This window comes from Mandrillus leucophaeus, unplaced genomic scaffold (assembly GCF_000951045.1).
Source record: "Mandrillus leucophaeus isolate KB7577 unplaced genomic scaffold, Mleu.le_1.0 Scaffold59, whole genome shotgun sequence".
NCBI lineage: Eukaryota > Metazoa > Chordata > Mammalia > Primates > Cercopithecidae > Mandrillus > Mandrillus leucophaeus.
In genome coordinates, this window is record NW_012106363.1 from 3,257,943 (window position 1) to 3,264,895 (window position 6,953).

Here is a 6,953-nt window from a genome sequence, read left to right on the forward strand (position 1 = left end):
CTCAAATAGTGAAGGGGTTCTAGAGCCAGACAGAATTGGGTTCTAATCCCACCTATGCCGGCTTGCTAGCTATGTGTTCTTGAGCCAATGCCTTGACCTAGAAGAGCCAGTTTTCTCTGCTTGGCGCAGTGATTCAGGCCTACAATCCTAGTGCTTTAGAAGGCTGAGGCAGGAGGATTGGTTGAGGCCAGGAGTTCAAAATTGGCCTGAGCAACGTAGGAAGACCCCATTCTAAAAACCTCCGCCTCCCAGGTTCAAGCGATTCTCCTGCCTCAGCCTCCTGAGTAGGTGGGATTACAGGCGTGTGCCACTACACCTGGCTAATTTTTGTATTTTTAGTAGAGGCGGGGGTTTCACCAGTTGGTCAGGCTGGTCTCAAATTCCTGACCTTGTGATCCGCCCTCCTTGGCCTCCCAAAGTGCTGGGATTACAGGCGTGAGCCACCGTGCCCTGCCTAAAAAATTTTTTTTAATTAGCCAACTTTGGTGGCCCACACCTGTAGTCTTAGCTATTCTGGAGGCTGAGGCAGGAAGATTGCTTGAGCCCAGGAGGTCCAGGCTGCAGTGAGCTCTGATTGCACCACTGCACTCCAGCCTGGGCAACAAAGTGAGACCCCCATCTCATCCATCCATCCATCCATATATATATATACATAAAATGGTGGTCATAATGCTGCCCTCACAAGGCCACTGCAAGGGTTAAATGAATATGTATGTATTTATTTTTCTTTGAGAGTATCTCACTCTGTTGCCCAGGTTGGAGTGCAGTGGCACAGTCATAGCTCACTGCAGCTTCAAACTCCTGAGCTCAAATGATCCTGCTGCTTCAGCCTTCCAAGTAGCTGGGACTACAGGCATGTGCCACTGCACCCAGCTAATTTTTGAATTTTTTGTAGAGGCATGGTCTTGCTATGTTGTCCAGGCTGGTCTTGAACTACTGTGCTCAAGTGATCCTCCCACCTTGGCTTCTCAAAGTGTTGGGATTATAAGCGTGAGCCTCCTCACCTGGCCTGAGTGTGCATTTAAACTATGCAACAGGGTGCCCTCCACAAACTGTAGTATCTTCTCAGTCAATTCTCAAAATCATGCTGGGGTTGAAGGGAGGGGACACATTATAAGCCCATTTTACAGATGGAGAAACTGAGCTCCAGAGAGAAGAGTGTAATGTCACCTGACTAGCGGGAAGCACAAATTGAACCTGGTTTTCAAAAGTCCAAGGCCAGGGCTCTTTGGACCCTGTCTCCTGGGACATTGCTGAGTTTGCAACAGCTGCCCCAGACAGCGGAGGAGCTAGAGAGGACGCCAGCAGGGCTGGTGAATCCCTGAGCTCCCTGTGTGTTCCCCATTGCTGGGTCCTGCCCCAGGGGCATGGCCCCTTCTTCACACTGCTCTGGACCTTGCTCTCGTTATGACTGCAGCATCCTCCGTGGACAGCCCCTCTTCTCCTGATCTCCGAGGTCCAGGCTCCAGCTTCCCTCTACCCTCTAGAGAATCCCCAGTTCCGTTTACTTCACAACTGAGCACTTATGATCCAGCAGGTGGGGTGCTGTGCCATGTGGGTCCTCCAGGAAGCAAGCGCTGAGATGAATATAGAAGTGCAAGAGGTTTATTGTGGGGAGAGGGGGTAGTGGAAAGGCCAGTGAAGGAGAGGAAGCAGGAAAAGGCTGGGAGAGCCTCAGATTGTGCTGCAGATCTAACAAAGTCTTGGCCAACCCACCGTGTCCTCTAGGCAAAGTATGTTTGTTAGAAGCTGTAAGCTAACTGCCCTCCTTGTGGGTGAATAGCAAGTTCTTTCCTGAAGGGAGACAGGAATGGCTTACCTCCATGGCTGTCCCAGAAGCTCTGTAAGATATGGAAGAAAATAATAAACATTTCCTTTTGCCCTTTGGAGCTCAGAGTCCAATCAAACCTAGGAATCTTTTAGACACAAAGTGGGGTCATTTGAAAGTAGATTTCCAACTCTAATGTGTGAGCTCATGGGGTAGTAATTAGCTGCAATTTAGGAACCACAGACTGGATATGAGGGGGGCCTTCTTAGAGGAGGTGGGCCACTAAATAAAGAGTTCAATGGGTAGTTCAAGGGGCAGGTACTCCAGGTAAGGACACAGAAGGTACAAAGGCCTGGAGGGGGCTGGGCATGATGGCTTGTGCCTATAACCCAACACTTCTGGAGGCTGAGGCAGGAGGATCACTTGAGCCCAGGAGTTTGAGACCAGCCTGGGCAACATAGTGAGACCCTGTCTCTACAAAAAAAATTATAAAAATTAGCCAGATGTCATGTCACGCACTTGTGGTCCTAGCTATACAAGAGAGTGAGGTGGATGGATTGCTTGAGCTTGGGAGGTCGAGGCTGCAGTGAGCTGTGATTGCACCACTGCACTCCAGCCTAGGGTGACAGAGCAAGACTCTGTCTTAAAAAAAAGGAAAAAAAAAGCGCAGTGTGTAAAGCACAAGCTCAGATGACAGCATCACTTCACCAGCATAGCTCCCGCAGTCTCCTCCCAGCTCCACAACTCTGAGCAACTTCCTGGAGCCCAGGGAGGAGGAGGTGGTGGCTAGGTTGACAGAGGACACAGCATAAATTATTGCTTCATGTCTCTGTTTATTTCCACCCATCCAGGTGCTGGGCATGTCGTCAGCTACTCCTAAACAGCCTCCCTAAATAGAAAGCGCATTTCCTCCACAGACTGCATCATCCATTTCCCAGGGACAGCCACCCTCCTAAAGACTGAGGCTGGGGGTCATCTGTTCTCCAGCCCCTCACATCTGGACCCCCTCCCGGTTCATCCTACCACTGTGTCTCACTTCCGCATACCCACCTGGCCTGCTCCCCTATTGTTTCCATTGTGCCCCCCCACCAGGTCTGGCCACCCCCACACATAGCTGGCTCATGCCCCTCACATCTGCCCTCACCCACTCACATCTGGCAGCTGCACCCCTTAAACGATTCATCACATCACTGCCCTCCTTACTACAACCTTGCTCAGCTCACACTCAGAATCTTAAATTCTTCTTAGCCCAAAACACAGGACGCAGCTGGACTCTGCTCCCAGAATGGACTGACTTCAGCTTCAGGGATGACACAGAGACTCTGGGACACTTCTTAGGAAGGACACAAGGGAGGATTTTCAGAGGCTTTGGAGTAAAGTGTGGGTTTGCTTCTCAACTTTGCCCCCACTTGGGCTGTCTGCTTTAGAGTGGGGACAGCCAACTAGGCATGGTGGCTCACACATGCAATCCCAGCACTTTGGAAGGTCAAAGCAGAAGGATCACTTGAGCCCAGAAGTTTGAGACCAGCCTGGGCCACATAGTGAGACCCCATCTCTACTGAAAATAAAAATTTTTTAAATTAGCCGGGTATGGTGGTGGTGGTGCGTGTCTGGAGTCCTAGTTACTCAGGAGGCTGAAGCAGGAGGATTGCTTGGAGCCCGGGAGATCAAGGCTGCAGTAAGCTATGATCACACCACTGTACTCCAGCCTGAGTGACAGAACGAGACCCTGTTTCAAAAAAACCCGAAGAAACAAAAATAGAGTGATAAGAGTAGGGACAGTGCCTGTCTCACATGGTCACGGTCACCTTCTTGTGCCTCATCCTATTCGTCATCCTCAGAACCCCTACACATACACTTCTGTGGGATCTGTCTGCCCTGCTAAAGCACAAGTTCCAGAGGTGCAGGAGCCTTTCTGTCGGATTCATGGCTGTGTCCCCCCATTCCTGGCTGGCACATGTGTGCCATCCTAATGGATGGGTGTGGGGAGCCTGCAGGAGCGTCAGTGGCCCATGGTCACTGCCTTCCATGATCTGTGGGGCAGGGAGAGAGCTGGCTCCTCCCATGCAGCAGCACCCACGGACAGAACCACAAACCACAGCGACATGCTCCTGAGAGGACTGCTATAGGAAGACAGTTCTAAGAATCAGGGCTCCCTCCGAGCATGCAGGAGTTCCTGCGCTGGTCTAGTCAGCCTGGGCGGCTGGGGAGGACACGCCCAAGATGGATGGACAGTAAGTTCTGGGCTCTGTCCCGTGGACCTCCACCAAAAAAACGGTTCTCTGCCTGCACCCCTCCATCCTCGTTCTGGGCAGAAGGCTGCCTTCTGAGGGCAGATTCAGGGCTGAGGGAGCTGGTTCACCTAGGGGACTCCTTCCTAAATTGTGGGGGCAGCTGAGGAATTGTCCTGTTCCACTGGTGAGAATGGTGTTCTAGTGATGCATGGCTGGGAACTGCGGGGGCAGGTGCTGAATCAAAAGCCCTGGGCCTGAGTCTCTTTTTAACTGTGTCACACAGCACGAGGCCTCCGCTCTGAGTTTCATCTTCCTTCCTCACAGAATGGGCTCAGCACAGCCTTCATCTACTTTCCAGGATGGACGCAAGGTGGAAAAAAGAATGTGTGTGAAAACTATACAGATGAAAGGGATTATAGTTAAGGCCTGGGACACTCAAGTCAACTAGATCATTTCTCTTAGTGTGATAGGCAGAATAACGGCTCCACCACAGATGTCCACCTCCTAATCGCCGGAAACTGTAAATATGTTACCTTGCAAGGCAAAAAGGATTTTGCAGATGTGATTAAGGATCTTGAGATTCAGAGATGATCCAGGATTATCCAGTGGGCCCCATGTAATCACAAGGGTCGTTACAAGAGGGTGGCAGAAGGGTCAGCGTCAGAGAGGGAGATGTGCTAATGGAAGCGGAGGTCAGAGTGTGTGGCTCTGAGCCACGACATGCCGCAAGCCTGAAGAAGCTGGAAAAGGCAAGAGGCAGATTCTCTCCTAGAGCCTCCACAAGGAACACAGCTCTGCTGACACCGGGACCATTTCAGACTTCTGACCTCCAGAGGCAGCAAGATAAATTTGTGTTAAGCCACTAAATATGTGGTCATTTATTAGGGCAGAAACAGGAAACTAACACAGACAGGGTCATAGAAATACTTTCAAATCGAATTCTCTAGCTCCTGTTCAAAAGTCTGTCTCAGTCCATGAAAGCTTCTGTTCTTACCAAGTTAGCTCATGGCTCCCAGGCTATCATTAAGTAGGTCACTGCCAGGCTAGGTGAAGTGGCTCACGCCTGTAATCCCAGCACTTTGGGAGGCTGAGGCGGGTGGATCATGAGGTCAGGAGTTCAAGACTAGCCTGGCCAAGATGGTGAAACCCCGTCTCTACTAAAACTACAAAAATTAGCCAGGCACGGTGGCAGGCGCCTGTAACCCCAACTACTTGGGAGGTGAGGCAGGAGAATCACTTGAACCCGGGCGGCAGAGGTTGCAGTGAACCAAGATTGCGCCACTGTACTCACTCTAGCCTGGCCTCAGAGTGAGACTCTGTCTCAAAAAAAAAAAAAAAAAGTAGGTCGCTGCATATCTGTCTTGAGTTCCAGTAGCAGAGCATGCTACAGTTGACGCACCCAAGTTCAAATCCCAGCTTAATAATTTTCTAGTTGGATGACCTTGGGCTAAGTCACTTCATGACAAAAATGGGAAAGGGCAGCAGGGGGCGTTGTGAGAATTAAATATGATTCCCTTGAAAACTCTCACAGATAAATTTTAATTTCAGATAAAATAAGTTTTTTTAGTATAAGTATGTCCTATATAATATTTGGGATATGTTTACACAAAGAATATATTCATTGTTTATCTGGTCATTGTTTAATATCATTGTTTTTCATTAAACAATATATCATTAAACAATATATCATTAAACAGTATATAATTGTTTATCCGAAATTCAAATGTAACTGGGTGTCTGTATTTTTATTTGCTAAATCTGACAACTTTAGTCTTGTCCCAGGTCACATAGCTTGTAAGCAATGGAGCTAAGCCTCCATCTCAGGCTTTCAGCCCAAGGTCAATGAGCATCCTGCTGTTTCACAGGCCTGACCATAAGTGGATTATCTGAGCTACATGGCAGTCCTAGACTCAATCCAGTTGAGACTTCAAAAACAAATGCGATTTAAGCCCTGGGCACACCTCAAAAATATCAAAGTGATCATGAAAATAAAATTTAAAAACAATACGAAATAAATGTTTATATATATTATATAAGTATATATATAAAGCATGTAAAGTCAAGACTGAGTATGAAATAAATAAGAGAAGAAACTACATGAAAATAAATGCTTTAACGTGTATTAAGTATGGGAATTCAATTTCTTTTCTAATTTTTTTTTTTTTTTTTTTTTGAGATGGAGTCTCGTTCTGTCACCCAGGCTGGAGTACAATGGGGTGATCTCGGCTCATTGCAAGCTCCGCCTCCTGGGTTCAAGCAATTCTCCTGCCTCAGCCTCCCTAGTAGCTGGGACTACAGGCGCGTGCTGTCATGCTCTGCTAATTTTTTGTATTTTTAGTAGAGACGGGGTTTTACCATGTTAGCCTGGATGGTCTCGATCTCCTGACCTCATGATCCGCTCCCTCGGCCTCCCAAAGTGCTGGGACTACAGGCATGAGCCACCGTGCCAGGCCGTGAATTCAATTTCTAAAGATGATGTTCCTTTTATGTTTTCCTTCTGGTGATCTGGACCAACCCATAAATTCAGTGGAGTTTATAAACTAAATGGCATCTAACTGAAGGCTTATCATGGCCTGCATAGCCTTCTAAGCATTTTATGTGTAGTAGTTGCTTTTTTAATAAAATTGAGATAATTCACATAAAAAATTTTATATAACATAAAATTCACCATTTGAAGGATACAATTCAGTGGGTTTTTTTTTTCAGTATATTCACAAGGTTGTGCAACCATTACCACTGTTCAGTTCCAGAACATTTCCATCACCCCAAAAGAAACCCTGTAGCCATTAGTCACTCCCCATTGTCCCCTACCCACTAATCCCTAGAAGCCACTAATCTACTTTCCATCTCTATGAATTTGCCATTCTGGACATTTCGTATATGTTAAATCATACAGTACAGACCTACTTTGTGTCTGTTTTTTGTTTTTTTTTGTTTTTTTTTTTTTTTTT